The sequence below is a fragment of the Pelodiscus sinensis genome, chromosome 2, assembly GCF_052426305.1.
Source record: "Pelodiscus sinensis isolate ZL-2025 chromosome 2, ASM5242630v1, whole genome shotgun sequence".
In the NCBI taxonomy this organism is placed as follows: Eukaryota; Metazoa; Chordata; order Testudines; family Trionychidae; genus Pelodiscus; species Pelodiscus sinensis.
In genome coordinates this window covers 110,070,869-110,088,542 of record NC_143053.1, presented here as the reverse complement: position 1 = coordinate 110,088,542, position 17,674 = coordinate 110,070,869, and the positions used below count along the sequence as shown (strand labels likewise).

At 45.6% G+C, this 17,674-nt stretch overlaps 1 protein-coding gene across 1 annotated transcript in view; it reads right to left on the bottom strand.

The window, feature by feature from the left end:
• Positions 1–17,674, bottom strand: part of CAP2 (cyclase associated actin cytoskeleton regulatory protein 2) — a 119,781-nt gene that overhangs the window by 18,853 nt on the left and 83,254 nt on the right. The gene's annotated exons all lie outside the window — the stretch shown is intronic.

The following is a 17,674-nucleotide window of genomic DNA, read 5'->3' as shown; positions in this document are numbered from 1 at the left end:
ATCATTATAGCCTCAGCAATTTAATCAAAGTATTAAAACTACAAAGTTTTGCAATGAAATGCCATCTCTGAAAACTTGGAACATTAGAGTTATACTTAGCTGCTTAAGCCTCTCTTACTGCTAAATTAGGTGGTAGTTTAAGTCTGTGGTCTCACCTAGCTCCACTGCTCTGAATTTAATCCTCCCTGAAAGCAGAAATTACCAATTTCAAGGGTTCAGCTGCCTTCAGTGAAGCTAGTTTACACTGAACATTTGTGCTATTGCCTCACGTTAGCTAAATTCATGTAACCGTGGCTGCCCTATACTGACACACAAAGGCTGCATCTAGATTGGCATGATTTTCTGGAATACTTTTAACGGAAAAGTTTTCTGTTAAAAGCATTTTCAGAACAGAGAGTCTAGAGTGGCACAAAAAAAGCACTTTTTGCGGAAAAGCGTCCGTGCCAATCTAGACGCGCTCTTCTGCAAAAAAGCCCCGATCGCTATTTTCGCAATCGGGGCCTTTCTTTGCAGAAAACAAATCTGAGTTGTCTACACTGGCCCTTTTGCGCAAAAGCTTTGCGCAAAAGGGACTTTTGTCCGAATGGAAGCAGAATAGTATTTCCGCAAGAAGCACTGATTTCTTACAGTAGGAAGTCAGTGCTTTTGCGGAAATTCAAACGGCCAGTGTAGACAGCTGGCAAGTTTTTCTGGAAAAGTGGCTGATTTTCTGGAAAAACTGGCCAGTCTAGACACAGCCAAAGGCTACATCTATACTGCACCTCTCTTCCACAAAAGCTTATGCAAATGAAGCGCAGATTAGCATATTGCCAGGTTTCATTTGCATAATTAATTAGGGGTTGTTTTTGCCCAAGAGCCATTCTTCCTGAAAAATTAGGAAGAACGGCTCTTGCGCAAAAATGGACCCTAATTAATTATGCAAATGAAGCGTGGCAATATGATAATCCATGCTTCATTTTAATAAGCTTTTGCGGAAGAGAGGTGCAGTATAGATGTAGCCACAGTGATTGGATTAACAGCAAGCAGCTGACTTCTCCCTATTTTATTAAAGCCAGTCTATGTTTGGAGGACTTGGATAGAAAAGCTTTATCAGCAAACCACACTGGCCCAGCATTCCTACTGTGGGCAGAGTATTTGCCAGCAAAAGTGCACTTTTGATGGTATAACTATTATTGGCCGTTGCTATGTTCCCCACCTCCCTTCCACGAAAGAAAGAGGATACTAGTAAAAGTGCTGTTTTACTGGTGTAAGTGCATGTGTGAGGTGTGTGTTTGAACTGGCCTAACCTGAGTTTGAGTTTATGCAGATAAAGAGCTAACTTGCTCAGGTTTTAAAGAAGTTAATTCAAACTAAAGATGTGTAGGGGCAGGATTAGATTAAAGTGACACAAGTTACACGTAGAGTTAACACGTCAGTAAAGATAAGCCCTCAAAGTTAACCAGTGTAAAACAAAGGAATTATTTTTCACCCTCTTCCTTACTGTAGGCCTCAGTACGGAAACTGTAGCAACTTAGAGGGTAGGATAAAATGGGTGTAATGAAACCTTTTAAATAAACACCCTTTTCATCCTAGCCGAGCCATACATACGTTGGAGGTCTACTGATGCTCTACAGCAGGAGTCGGCAGCCTCTTCAAACCATCAACATTCAGAACAAGTTGTCAACAAAGCGCCACTTTAAGAATGCCTATTTGCATGATTGAAAATATACAACTTGCTATTATTGATAATTGACATGATTAATAATAGCATTAATGAAACATTGTACTCAAGGACTTTATTTAATGGGACTTCTGCTGCTGCATTTTTTTCGCACATTTCTTTGATGTTTACATCCTAACTGGTCAAATTCAGGTTCATGTGCGCATTCAAGCTACATGAGTAATTATGCGCTTTTAAAATTTAGAATATTTAATTTGAATTTAAAAAGTTGCATGTATTTGGAGAATGACAAAAGAGCCATATTTGGTTCCATACTGAGCAGCCATATTTAGCTCGAGAGCCACCACTGCTCTACAGGGTGGAAAAAAATCAGCTGGTGGCAATTTGCAAGCGACCATCACCTCCCAACTAAGTCCCCTATAAGCTGTATGGCTGCATGGCTATTAATTTAGCCCCATGTGGCAGCTGGGGGAGGGCTGATCCAACCCTGCTACAGGCAGGGCAGAGAGGCCCAACTCTGGCCTAACTGTGCCACAGCCAGGATAAACACCTGCCCCCCTCAACTGCAGTGGTGAGGCCCCAGAGCTCCCCAACCCTCCTCACTCTCCTGCCACCACCCTGTCCTCAGAGCCCTTGCATCCCAACCCCCTGTCCCAGCTAGAGCTGTCAACTCTCCCAGATTAGAAGGAACTGGCACCATTTCCAGCAATGGCATCCAGTTCAACAGAGTTGGCAACCTTAGTCCCAGCAATCTCACACTCCTGCACCCCAACCTGCTGCCCCAGGCCTGAGCCCCCTCCACATGCACCCCGTGAAATTTGGTTATGTGCATCAAAATGAAGGTGTTGGGCCACCATTCCTAGGGTGGGTGGAGAAGGGACTTGAGTCCCCCCACTCTGCAAATGCCCTATTCCCTTGGCCACTCCAGAACACCACCTCCCTACCCTTCAGCCCCATACTGATGTGCATAACATTCATTCTGCTCAGGGGTGGGAAATAGTAGCAGGAACACTGCCTTCCAGAGCGGCAACTCTTCCCATTGCTGTCAAAAATTCTTCTTTGTGACCATTACCCTAGCTATAAAGCACAACATGCTCCTATCAGGTCATTTCTTAAGAAAGAAATTTTCAACCGCCCACCTTTGATTAGTCTCCTGTTCACAGAACTCAGAATTCATCAAGGCTGGACGTATCGCTCCTCAGCATTCAACTGCAGCTCCCCACTCAACAGTACACTTCTCCAGAAGTGGAAATATGCTTCAGTCCATGACTAGTTTGTCTTTTTTTCCCTTTCACTCTTTTTTTTACCTTGAATCTTTCGTACGTAACACTTTAGCTGAAGTAGGAATCCAAAATGGTACTTGTATTTTGTGCAGGGAAGCCAAACATGTATTTGTTAACAAACTGCAGCTATGGCCAAGTGCTGATAATTCCAAGGAATTAATGTCAAAACTCAAATGTTTGTGATAATGTTCCTCTTCAAATAAAAGGACACTTAAAGGGCTTAGATTTTTATTGAGGAACTGAATGGTACAAATTGTCTTTGTTTGGAATTGGTCAGGATGTTCAGTTGCGGCAACTACAAGCCCATTTCTGCGTAGAGAAACTGACTGAAGCCAGAGGCAGTGACATTTGAATTCAAGAACTTTGTAAAAAACAAACTTCTGTTTGAGATAAGATTAAATACATACAAGAGAAAGTAAACAGTTACCTGCAACTATTCACCATAAACACTCTGGATACGTGACTGACATCTTGAGCATATCAAAGCAGAATCTTGACACGGGATGCCAAGTTTGTTTTTTCCTTATTCTACAACCTGTTTTGAAGTTTTCCTCTGGTACAGCCTCTGTACTCTGCATTGTCTATTGCACCATACCATCTCAGGCAACTACAGGCAGTCCCCGGGTTACGTACAAGATACGGACTGTAGGTTTGTTCTTAAGTTGAATCTGTATGTAAGTCGGAACTGGCGTCCAGATTCAGCCGCTGCTGAAACTGACCGCCAGTTCTGACTTACATACAGATTCAACTTAAAAACCCCAAGTCAGCTGCTGCTGAAACTGATCAGCGGCTGATTCCAGGAAGCCTGGGGCAGAGCAACTCTGCCTCGGGCTTCCTGTAGTCAGCGCTGGTCAGTTTCAGCAGCGGCTGACTTGGGGACGCCTGGGGCAGAGCAGCTGGGGTGCTGCTGGGTTGCTCCAGTAGCACCGCTCCTCGCTCCTTGGCGCTACTGGACCAACCCAGCAGCACCCCAGCTGTTCTGCCCCAGGCGTCCTGATTCAGCCACTGCTGAAACTGACCAGCAGCGGCTGAATCAGGACTTGGGGCAGAGCAGCTGGGGTGCTGCTGGGTTGATCCAGTAGTGCCCAGAGCGGCGCTGCAGGACCAATCGGCAGCGCCCCAGCTGCTCTGCCCCAGGGTCCACAACAAAAGCCTGGTCTACTGGGGGGGGGGGGGGCACACTAGCTGCACCCCCCCCCCAGCAGACCAGGGACACGGGAAGCAAAGCCGCAGCGGCAGCGGGGTGCCAGGCCTCTGAGGCTTTGCTCTGGCAAAGTCTCAGAGGCGAGGGACCCGCCGCGGCTGCGGCTTCAGTCCCGGTGCCTGTGGTCTGCTGGGGACGGTCCGCAGCAGACCACAGGCACCAGGAGCGAAGCCGCAGTAGCGGCGGGTTCCCGTGCTTCTGAGGCTTTGCTCTGGCAAAGCCTCAGAAGCGCGGGAACCCGCCGCTGCTGCGGCTTCAGTCCCGGTGCCCCTGGTCTGCTGGAGACGGTCTCCAGCAGACCAGGGGCACCGGGAGCAGCTTACGAACGGGGCTTTCTCGCCCCGGAGCTCGCAGGCAGCAATCCGCCACCTCGACCTCCGGGGCGAGAAAGCCCCGTTTGTAAGTGCGGATCCGGCGTAAGTCGGGGACTGCCTGTAATCAGTGCAAGGTAACATGCGGCCTTCTGTGATACGGAGGAAACTAGATTCCTGTTCAGAATGCCTTTCAGAAATCTTTGATTTGGGTGTTTGTTAGTTAAATGGGAAGTTATATTCTGCATAGTTGGTGGGATATTTTATCTTAACTATAGGCTTTGTTTTGTTTCCAGATTTGCTTGGATGGAAGGCAGCTTTGGAGTGGGCTGGGTTAGCGGGTCCACTGGATCCGTATGTTGCTCTAGTACTTAGGAAGGGCTGCATAGGGATCACAGTGGGACAGCAGTCACTGTATGAACCGGAGGAGGAGCTAGGGAAGGGGTATATTACCGCTGGGCGGCCTGCCAGTAAATTGGGGTGACTTCCAATCCTATCCAATTTCCACTTAATTAACTACACAAACCCCATTTATTTGTGCTTTGTACCTTGAAGTGTGTGTTATGTGCAAGTCTCCAGGAAGAGGAAAAACAGCGCTTTATATGTTCACAAAAGTTCATCTTTTCTAATGGAGCAGGTGCTTAGAAATTTGCAAACAATTCTTTACATTAAGTTTAAGCAGATGTCTAAAATAATGTATCTATACACAAAGATTATTTAAGAGCCATTTGACTCGTAAGGGCTGTTATCTGCAAGCCTCCTTTCTTCTATTTTCATTTCAGCTGTTTTCCTTGGTAACAGCTGCTCTCCTCGGTACCCTGGTTTACTACTGCCACCCAAGTTATGCTCGGTGATGTTTGCTCCCACGTGCATCTTTGGGTGGTCATTTCCCATTTGCAATTAACATCTTTTTTGCATCAGCTTCTTGCAAATGTGCCCCTTATAAGAAATGTTAGGGAACTGACTGATTTCAGTGCTGGCTATCTAAAATGATGATTTTATACAAAAACACTAAGTCATCTGAGAAGACGAGTGTGTGTCACTAATTAAACCCATATACTTTTCATCATATAGTGTGTGTGGTTCACCCTAGCAATCTCTGCATGGTTTAAAAACTTGCTTCTGTGACGATTTATGTAACTGGACTAGGAATTCTTTATATCTGGATGAGTGAGACCCTGTGAATACTGGAAAGGCTAGAACCTAGGGCTATGCCTATACTGCGCTGTTTTGTGCAAGAAATATGCAAATGAGGTGAAGCATGGAATATTGCCATGCCTCATTTGCATAATTAATACGCGGCGGCTTTTTGCGCAAAAACTCCCTCTTGTGCAAGAGCCGTTCTTCTGCATTTTTTTCAGGAAGAACGGCTCTTGTGCAAGAGGGAGTTTTTGCGCAAAAACAGAGCCTAATTAATTATGCAAATGAGGTGCGGAGATATTCCACACTTCATCTCATTTGCATATTTTTTGTGCAAGAGGGGGCTGTCTAGATGTAGCCTGAGTACAAGGGCATCAGGCACAGAGAGCCAAATTCATTCCTATGGCTAAGGAATGTCTCTGACTTAGTGAAGTGACTCCAGAGATGAATTTAGCTCAATGCTTGTGTGAGTCTGGGTCTTGAGTACAAGAACTTTCTCCACTTGGGGAAAGTTTCTATAGTTTCATCTGTAACACAAAGCAATAGCCCATCTCTTGAGTCATGCTGAATGCATGAACCTTCAATGCTCCATGTGCCGCCCTGGCACTACCTATTCGTGCTACATGTTTTGGTTACGACCTCTTTAGACCCACATCATATCTCATCTTTTTTGTTTCATTCCAATGTAGGCATACAACCTGGTTACTCTTGCTGCTACTTCCCAAAGTTATGTTCTGTAGAAGTAGAAGCAGAAAGAATTGCACTTCTGTGGCACACTCAATTTGAACTTGATGAGTGGTAGAAAAATGTCTTTCTTTATGGTAGCTTCCTGATGCCCCTGTGAGAGGGGAGGCCTTATTGTGCTAGGTGCTGTACAAACATTCAGAAAGATATGGACACTAAGCTCTTTGTTCCAAGCTTTTGGTTATCTATTGCAGGATTTTGTGTGTAATAACAAGGCTGATGGGAGGGGAGGGTTCCTGGGTAGTATGAGGTTGCTGTGGAATAGTTAAATGGGAACATCTCATTTTGCAGTCTGATGATTGCTTTTACTGAGGAAAGACATTGGGCATGATTATTAATGCCTAAATAACACATATAAGTAGCTTATATATAGCTGAAATAAATTAGAAATATGCATTTTATTTCTGTGTCATGATAGAGGAATGTAATGGAGGATGAGAAAAGTGGTTGGGGGGAGGGCATAACTCCCTGAAATTAATTGAAAACTTTCCTTTTCAAGGCTACAGATGAATAGGCCTCCCAATGGAGAGGTTCACTTTCTTCTCATAAAAGGATACCCCCCCCTTTTTAAAATCCTACTTACATGCCTCAAATGATTACTGCTTTGCGTTGTCCTTATCACACACATGCAGGAACAAAGATGAGGATTGCAGAGCTCAAAATATCATGTAACAGCCTCTGGGAACAGGTGGACTATAGCACAGAGACATAGCTCTTTTGTTAAGGTGTTTCTCTTGTAAAAGTGGCTTAACGTTATGGCCCTATTAACTACAACATGTTATACCACCTGTCTGCAAGCATTCATGCTGCCCAATGATATGGAAGTTATAAGATGAAACAGCTGATGTGCAGGGACTTTTGTGAACCAAAAAAACCCACCCAACAACCTCTTTTTCTGGTTCTTGGCAGGATTATTTATCTGTCTGGCTCTCCAGCTCTGAAGCTGCTTTTATTCATTTGCACCATTTATCACCTGTTTGGGATTTAATGTACAGCCTATGTTGCCACCAAGCAACGGCAGTCAGTCAGTCATGCAATCGGAGACGCTTTACAAAGTCTGGATTCTCTAAATCACCCTGGAGCTGAATGATGATGTATGATCATTAAGTAATTTGATTAATGGGTCTATTTATACTTCATTTTTTAAAGTAAAAAATGTGGAAATACTTTTTGTAACATATTAAATGCATTAGTAGACATTTTCTCTCCTTTTTCTCTGTGTATTTTCAGTCCTATCGTTCCAGCCCAACCATCCCCCCGCTTCTGGAAATTATGGCTGTGTTTACGCTATAGTTCAAGCTGCACATCATGGCTGGTGTCAAACAAGACTCCTCAGGGTTCTCCTTATCCAGGGCTGAATAACATTCAGCCATTGGAGTGGATAATCCAAATTACTATTCAAAACCAAATGGAGGCAAAGTTGCTAACCCCGGCTGGAAGGAGGGAATGAGGACGCTTTTTCAGTAAACATATTGGATATAACTCACCCTATCGACACCAGGGGGCAAACTGATTTCAGCAGCAAGTTGTGCTCTGCCATGTTCACGTCTCGGGCATGTCTAGGAAATTATTGTGAAATAATACCTCCCGAAATAACTATTTTGAAATAGCGTGTCCATGTTACAGGAAAGCCTCAAAACTAGTCTGAGGCAGGCTCCTTTAGTGTGGCCAAGCTACCTCGACTTAGACTACAAAATTCCTTTATTTTGAAATAACAAGTCATTCAGAGGAATTACTCCCCAGTGTTTCTTGGGGCTCTAAGCCTGAATGTAGACTAAGCCTGAGTGACCTGCTTGGCAGTTCCTATAATGTCAGTGTCTCAATGGTGAGGCTCTGTCTTTCAGGGAAAAGGGGACAGCTGACACTTTCTTCAGGAACATCTGCCAGGCAATGTCCAGTTTGGCACGGTACCAGCAACAGTCTCGGAGCACAGCTTGTTCTGCAAAATGCAAGTGGCTAAGATTAAAGTGATAGAAGCTGGTCAGCAACATGAAGGAGAGGGAAATGCAACATAGGGCAGAAAGGTGTCCCAGAAAAGATTTTGTTGTGGGGGACAGGAAAAAAGAGGGGGTAAGCCATGTTCCCTTATCAAGACCTAGAGAATTAAAACAATATGTCCATACTCTGCCCTTAGTTGGATTGTACAATTATAAGTGAAGTCAGTGGAGTTGCAGTCCTATAACTTGGGGTGGAAATTAGCCTGGTCACATTAACCCCCTTGTTTTAAGAAAGATGGGTGTCTCTGGCCGTGATGGATGTGTCATTTATTTTCTAATGTTCTTGCTGAAAACAGAGTTTTATCAGGAGTGTGTTTATACCTTCCCATTGTCTCTTGTTGTGGGGTGGTGTGAGGTGAGTGGAATCAGAAAAGAAGTATGAAATTTACTCCACATAAGAACACAAGACTCATAATTCCCTCTAAATGTGGCTTCTTGATAAACATAATGTGGAAAATATTCTATAAAGATAGCGTAAGGTTGCAAAAATCAGCCTTTGCAGTCTCCTAATCTGAACATGCAACTAGAAGGGACAAGATAAAGTTTTATGAGAAAATGTTGAGGTATTAAAGGAAATGATAAAGATTCCTTGAGAGAATGTCTACTTTAGATGAAGCTTACATAGCTGGGAATGAAGTGCCAAGTTACTGTATTGAGATTTATATAAGGGCAAACTGGCATGCTAATTTATGTCTTGCAGTACTTACCGTATATTCCGGCGTACAAGACGACCTCTGATGTTAAAAAACATCCCCCAAAAATCGGGGGTCGTCTTGTACGCCGGGTATACATCCCAGGCGCGCCTGGGATGCCCTGCCACCGGAGCCCCTCCGTGGCTTTGAAAGCCTCGGGGGAAGCCGGCGGTGGGGCATCCCAGGCGCGCCTGGGCTGCCCCCCCGCCGGCTTCCCCCGAGGCTTTCAAAGCTGCGGAGGGGCTCCGGCGGGGGGGCAGCCCAGGCACGCCTGGGATGCCCCGCCGCCGGCTTCCCCCGAGGCTTTCAAAGCTGCTGCGGCTTTGCTCCCGGTGCCTCTGGTCTGCTGGGGACCATCTCCAGCAGACCAGGGACATCGGGAGCAAAGGAGGCGGAGGGGCGCTGGGGTATAAGATGAAACCCTATCTTTTAATTAAAAAAATAGGGGGTCGTCTTATACGCCCAGTCGCCCTATACGCTGGAAAATACGGTACTACTGTTTGATCTATCTCTGGTTCTGAAGATTTTTAAGGGAGTTTTAATCAATATTTCAGAGTTTTTTAAAGAGCATTTTAAAATATGTATCGCACAATGAATATATTCGAAAAATATGTGTTAGGAGACCAGACTTGCAGACACAGATCAAATTCTCATTAGCGTCGATGGGAGTAATATTGGGCCACTGTAAATAAATCTCAGTTTTGAAACTGGTGGAAACATTGTAGATTTTCTCTTATCTCCAATGTTATCACCAGTTTCAGAAATAAGATTTGATTTATCTATGTTTCTATCTATGGTTGATTTATAAATGGGAAAATACGTAGGGTTTCCTTGAGATTATGTTATAAATGGGAAAATACGTAGGGTTTCCTTGAGATTATGTTAATGGAATGTTTTCACTAAATTCACCACTATTTTGTGACTATTTCATCAAATTGAAAACTGGCTAATTTTGTCCTAAATTGCCATTGTCTACAAAAATAAATTATCCCAACTTTACACAAGTAACCTAAAATGAATGTTTAGGACAATAATCCTCACACAGTGTTTGTTAGCCAGATTTGAGATACAGTTAGCTACAGCAAATTATCCATACTGTCAATTTTTTTCAGACCATATAGTACAAATACATGAGTAGAAGAAGCACACTCCCAACACACTCAACCCTTCCAGCAAACTCAAACTTTTATGAGACATCCCTGATAGCTTGTACTACAGCTGTTCAGTCCTTTTCTCAAAAAAGAAAAAAAGGTGGAAGGGAGGTGAAAGAGAAAACGATAATTCAGTAGTGTCTTGCATTTCACCAGTGACAACTGAAAGAGGGAACAGTATTGCTACAGCTGTAGATTTCATCTACAGAGTTAAAAAAAGTGGTAACAAGGAAACATCGTTGCAACTGTCACAAAACAGAACAGTTGTTGTGCGGGGGAAATATTATATTGATCATTTCCAACAGCTCCTTGTAGTAATTAATAGCTTTGCACTTCTACAGTATCTTCTGATATCTGAGAATGTCCAAGCCATTTTAAATGTCTCAGAGGGGTAGCTGTGTTAGTCTGTAACTTTAAAAACAATGAGTAGCCCTGTAGCATCTTAGCCCTGGTCTACACTAGAGAGTTATTTTCTAATAACTCTTCTTATTTAGAAATAACAAGTGAAGCATCCAGACTACCAAACCTGTTATTTTGAACTAAGGGGCTGGTTATTTCAAAATAATAATTCCTGCTGTCCATGAGGAATACTGCTTATTTCGAAATAGTTGTGTTGAAATAGTGGTAGTGTGGATGCTCCACTGTTGCTATTTTGAAATAACTACTCCCCAGAGTCATTCAAAGTAATTACTCCCCAGTGCTTCCTGGTCAAGGTAGCACGTCCACTTTAAGGGAGCCTGTCTTGGATTAATTTTGAGGCTTGCCTATAGTGTGGACATGCTATTTTGAAATAGTTATTTAAGTTATTTCAAGATAATTTCCTAATGTGCACATGACCTTAGAGGAGATTAACGATAGATAGATAGATAGATAGATAGATAGATAGATAGATAGATAGATGAGCTTTCATGGGCAAAATCTATTTCCTCAGATAAGCAGAGACATTATAAAGGATACAGATCTCTGTTAGGTAACTAAATATAATTATCCCCGCTATACAGATGGGTAAATTGAGACATACCACTTAATGACTTACCTAAGGTCACATAGGAAATGTGTATCTGAACCAAGGTTAGAAACAGATATCATGTCAAACTAATCTCATAGCTTTCTTTGATAGGATAACAAGTCTGGTGGATAAGGGAGAAACGGTAGATGTGGTATACCTAGACTTTAGTAAGGCATTTGATACGGTCTCACATGATCGTCTTATAAATAAATATAACTTAGATGGGGCTACTGTAAGGTAGGTGCATAAATGGCTGGATAATTGTTCTCAGAGAGTAATTATTAACGGTTCATAATCCTGCTGGAAAGGCATAACAAGTGGGGTTCTGCAGGGGTCTGTTTTGGAACCCATTCTGTTCAATATCTTCATCAACAATTTAGATATTGGAATAGAGCGTACACTTATTACGTTTGGAGATAATACCAAACTGGGAGGGGTTGCAACTGCTTTGGAGGATAGGGTCATAATTCAAAATGATCTGGACAAACTGGAGAAGGTAAAGAGGATGAAGTTTAATAAGGACAAATGCAAAGTGTTCCACTTAGGAAGGAACAATCAGTTTCACACATACAGAATGGGAAGCCACTGTCTAAGAAGGAGTACTGCAGAAAGGGATATAGGGATCTTAGTGGACCACAAGTTAAATATAAGCCAACAGTGTAATGTGGTTGCAAAAAAACAAACATGATTTTGGGATGTATTAATAGGTGTGTTGTGAGCAAGACCCGAGAAGTCATTCTTCCACTCTACTCTGCACTGATTAGGCTTCAATTTGAGTACTATGTCGAGTTCTGGGCACCACATTTCGAAAAAAATGTGGAGAAATTGGAGAAAGTACAGAGAAGAGCAACAAGAATGATTAAAGGTATAGAGAATATGACCTATGAAGGAAGACTGAAAGAATTGGGCTTGTTTAGTTTGGAAAGAAGTAGACTGAGAGGGGACATGATAGCAGTTTTCAGGTATCTAAAAGGGCGTCACAAGGAAGAGGGAGAAAAATTGTTCTCCTTGGCCTCTGAGGATAGGACAAGAAGTGATGGGCTTAAACTGCAGCAAAGGAGGTTTAGGTTGGACATTAGGAAAAACTCCTATCTATGAGGGTGGTTAAGCATCGGAATACATTGCCTGGGGAGGTTGTGGAATCTCCATCTCTGGAGATATTTAAGACAGGTTGGATAGACATCTATCAGGGATGGTCTAGACAGTACTGGATCCTGCCTTGAGGGCAGGGGACTGGACTCAATGACCTCTCGAGGTCCCTTCTAGTTCTAGTGTTCTATGATTATGATTCTATGAACTCCACTTTTCAGGTGATTTCTGAAATTTCAGACATTCCAATCAATGCAATTAACTCCAAAAACTTTGTTTTAGGGAAATGATTGCAGATTGAATTATTTTGGATTAGTTCCACAAATACAATCCGGTTAATGTCCCTGAAATTTATGTTTGTATAGCAGGATGAAAATATAATTCTATATTTTATCTTATTATACCTATAAAAAAAGTTTTTCCTGCATGACAGAGTGACGTCATCACATCACTCTGCATCCTGCAGTCCCTCCCAGCTCAGCCAACCAGCTTCCTCTCTCTCTCCTCCCTGCTGCTAACCCTATAATGGGTTCAGTAACTTATGACTTGAGAGAGATCTAAATTTGGCTCTTTGACTCCTCAACAGCAGCGCTCTCCTTCCTTGAACCTTGAAGATAAGCTGCTGCTGGGCTTGTGGGGAATGGGCAGGGAGGGGACAGAACCATGTGGCGAGTGGGTGGGCAGCAGTGAGGCCCATATTGGGGCTGGGACTGGGGTATACTTTGGCCCCCTGAACCTCCACAGCTGGCTGCCAGTGTTTTAAAAACAGCTACTCCATTGATCCAGTGGCGGGACCAGCGTGGTGGTGGGAAGAGGGGAGGGAAAGAAAGTACAGGGCTGATGGAGGGAGGAGGGGCCCATACTGGTGGAGGGGGGGAGGAGAGAGAAGGGGCCCAGGCTGGCGGAGTGGGGAAAGAGAGATGGAGGAGGGAGAAGGGGCCCGGGCGGGCGGAGTGGGGAAAGAGAGATGGAGGAGGGAGAAGGGGCCCAGGCTGGCGGAGTGGGGAAAGGGAGATGGAGGAGGGAGAAGGGGCCCGGGCTGGCGCAGCAGCCACAGCCTGGCACTCCCCAGTGGCCAGAGGGAGAGCCAGGGTTGCCTACGCCCTGTGACGAGTGCAGTGGGGTTGGCAAGCATAGTGAGCAGGGGGCGCAGCACCCTAGGTCCAGTAAAAGAATAAAGAGCTGAATAGTGGCCAGATGGTTTGCACTGGTCAGTTACCAAGTTGCTATCACGAGATGAGCCAGGGTTGAACTGGGTAAGGATACCAGGGAGTCAAAGTCAGGCATCAGGTTACAGACAGCAGGTAAATAGCAGAGTTGGGAAAATCAGAGTCAGAAGCCAGAGTCTATCTAGGGTTCACGGCAAGGCAAGGTGTGGAGTGGGAGCAAGAAGGCAGTTTGTCATTGCTCAGACAACTCCCGATGACAAGTTTCTGGTTTATATACTAGCATGAGCCAGACAGTGGGCTGTGAGGGGCTGCCACTTAGGCCCTGTTGGGCAGTACTTCCTGCAGTGCCTCACTTCACAGGGTCCTCCAGCAGAAACCTGGCCTAAGCTTCCAATGACAATGTCGAACTGTTAGGACACCAGAATTCTCATGGTCAGGTTCTAGTCCCCTCCAGCCCAGTTCTGAATTGGCCTTTACTTGCATGTCGGGAGTGATTCCAGAGCTTGAGGTGTGGAGGTGCCCAAGCTGTACTTCCCTACTGGTGGTGAAACGGTTCATTGCCTGAGCACTTCTGAGTTGGGGTATGTCTACACTACAGCACTAATTCGAACTAACTTAATTCGAACTAGTGCATCTAGACCTAAAAACTAACTCGAATTAGCGTTTTGCTAATTCGAACTAGCATGTCCACATTGAGTGGACCCCGAAACGAAGTTAAGGCTGGCCGGAAGCAGTGCCGGCAGGGCATCAGGTTAGGACTTAGAATGTGGAGCTGCTGCCTCAGGCTAGCCGAGGACTGTGCTTAAAGGGACCCGACCCCCACCCCGGACAGACAGTTCTCAGGGTTCCCTGCTTGCTTGTCTACCTTGATGAGGGACAGCAAAGCAGTCCTGACTTGGAGTGCCCTGAGTGCCCGCACTCAGCACATCACAGTACTCGGCCATCAGCCCGGCTGCACTTGCTGCAGGCTGCCATCCGGGGGGTGTCAATCGGGGGGGCTGTCAGGATCCAGGAGGCCCTGCAGGAGAGTTTCCACCCCGAGGAGCCCGCAGAGCCACCCCAGTCCTCCCCACTGGGGGCTTGTGCCCCATTCCTCCCTCACCTCCTTCCACTTACCCCTCCTTAGCCCCCCTTCCTGATTTAAATAATAAAGGACATGTGTGTTCAAAAATAGAAACTCTCTTTATTTAACAAAACTGGCGGTGGGGTGGGGGGGATTAACCTCTGGGGAGACTGGGAAAAGAAGGTGGGAGAGGGGAGGGGGAAACCTGGGAGGAGGGAGCTGGAAGGGGGAAGCCAGGAAGAAGGAGGAGGGGAAGTATAAAACTATGGTACGCCATATCTTCAGTACTGTGTACAGATGTGGTCTCCTCACCTCAAAAAAGATGTTTTGGCCTTGGAAAAGGTTCAGAAAAGGGCAACTAAAATGATTAGGGGTTTGGAACAGGTCCCATATGAAGAGAAGCTAAAGAAACTGGGACTTTTCAGCATAGAAAAGAGGAGACTGAGGCGGGATATGATAGAGGGCTATAAAATCATGAGTGGTATGGAGAGGGTGCATAAAGAAAAGTTCTTCATTAGTTCCCGTAATTATAAGGACACCAAATGAAATTAATGGGTAGCAGGCTTCAAACTAATAAAAAAAAGTTCTTCACAAAGCAAATAGTCAACCCGTGGAACTCCTTGCCACAGGAGGCTGTGAAGGCTAGAACTAGAACAGAGTTCAAAGAGAAGTTAGATAAAGTCATGGAGGTTAGGTCCATGGAGTGCTATTAGCCAGGGGGTAGGAATGGTGTCCCTGGCCTCTGTTTGTGGAAGGCTGGAGATGGATGGCACAAGACAAATGGCTTGGTCATTGTCTTCGGTCCATCCCCTCCGGGGTAGCTGGTGTTGGCCACTGTCGGCAGACAGGCTACTGGGCTAGATGGACCTTTGGTCTGACCCAGTATGGCCGTTCTTATGTTCTTATGCTCTAAGCTCAGGGTCGGGGGTCTCACTGGACCACCTTCATTTTCATGAAAACCTGCTCCTGGGTTTGCATGTGGCCTTTGGTGGCCAGGCTGGCAGCTATCCTGCCCTAGACGGTCGCATTCCTGTGCCTAGTGCGGAGATCGTGGACGTTGGTGGCCTCCCCCCAAACCTGGATGAGGTCCACGATCTCCGCACTAGACCAGGCGGGCGCCCACCTCTGGCGGCCCCAGGCAGGCTCCTGGGAGCCATCTGCCTGGTCCCAGGAAGAGGCGGAGGGCTGGGTGGCAGCGGGTGGCTGGCTTGTGCCGTGCCAGGTGCAGGGTCTGCTGGCTAGGTGCTGGCAGGCTTGCACCTGGCACAAGCACCGTAGCCAGACCGTGCCCCTTTAAGGGCTCCGGGGCCAGGAGGGGGGCAGAAGAGTTTCCCTGGTTTGGCCCAGAGTGGCTACGAGGGCAAGCTAGGAAGGGCTAGCCTCCCACTAGTTCAAATTAAGTGGCTACACAGCCCTTAATTCGATCTACTTAATTCAAACTAGGCGTTAGTCCTCGTAGAATGAGGTTTACCTAGTTCGAATTAAGTGCTCTGCTAGTTCGAATTAAGTTTGAACAAGCGGTTTGTATGTGTAGCGCCTATGAAAGTTAATTCGAACTAACGGCTGTTAGTTCGAATTAACTTTGTAGTGTAGACATACCCTTGGAGAGGAGGCAAGGGTCTATCCTGGCACCATACAATACAAACAGAAGTCAACTGCCATCAGTGTTGTTTTGCCTCTAATGTCAGGTCTTGGTGACCTATATGGGTTCAGAACTGGGTCCTACAGGCTTTGGTGTAAAGGGAAGACATGGAGGCATCTGGCCACTCCTCATTCCCTCCTCTTATTCATGTAGCTGAGAGTGGATGCAAGGTCAACAAAGGCCTGGAGGAGGGTTGGGCAGGCTAGTTCATCTTTTACATACTCACTGAGTGCCACTGGATTTGATATAGTGGGGCTGCATCGTTCCATTGGGCATCCGCTGAACGCTGCTGGAAATGACCAACGTGAGAGCTGGCTGTCCCTTTCTCTTGGAAAAACTTTTAGAGGCAGCCTCTGCAAAGCAGCTGCAACATGGGATATCAAAGATGATTGAAAAGGCTTGCAAGAAGCAGTCCCAGTCAATGATCACGGCTCTGTTCTGCTCCACAGGAGGAAAGCCCAATTGAATGCTCCACCAGCACTCAGGATGACTACTAGCTCCATCTTTGTCTGATCTGTGGGGTATGTTGGGGGTGTGGCAAGAAGAGCAGCCTGCCTTGGTTCAGGAACCCCTGGAATTTCCAACAATCCCTGTCCAACTCTTTGGACAGTGGTGTTGGTTCAGGTGATGAATTGTCTTTAGGGCACTTAATGTAGCTGCTTCTCCCAGTGAGTGTGCTAGCTAGGCTTTGGCGGAGAGCTGCATCACTTGGGTCTGTGGTGTGAGGTTTTTTGCCTGCAGGATGGTGACTGGGTCATGTAGATCCCAGGCCCTAGCGCAGGTCACGTACATAGCCAGAGTCAATCTGGGTTGGGATACCAAGGAATCAGGGATCAGGTTACAGACAGCACACAAACAGCAGAGTTGGGGACAAACCAGGGTCAAAAGCCAGCGCCTAAGTCCACAGCAAGGCAATGTCTGGAACGGAAGCAAGCAAGAGGTCTCTGTCACTGCTGTGACAGTTCCCCATGATGGCTTCCTGGTTTATATACCAGCATGAGACAATCGGTGGGCTATGTGGATAGCTACTGATGCTCTGCTGGGAGGCACTTCCTCCAGTGTCTATCGCCACAAGGTCCTCTAGTGAAAACAGCCTAAAAGTGTCCAAGGCAATGTGGCAGCTTCAGCAGCCTAGAGCTCCCCACCCGTAGTCCTAGGACCTATTCCTTCTGGCTCTTCCAATGGGAGCCAGTATTATGAATAGTTTTCCCTGAGCGAAGTGCCCAGAAACGTACTAACTCTTTTTATTATATGTTAAAAAATCTGCAAATACAGACAGCTCAGTTCTGCCACCCGTATGCACATTGGGAAGTACCTTACTCCTCAAATAGCTAGACATATTTCAGTAGGACTGCTTGAGGAATAAGGTGTTACTCAACAGGGTGGCAGAATCCAGACCAAAGTGAGTAAGAATGACAGAACAGGGCACATTGTCAAAATCTTTCAAAGTCTGTACAGATCGATTTTTATCACTGTAAACACAATAATACAAGCTGGTAGAGTCCCTGTGGTTATTTTAT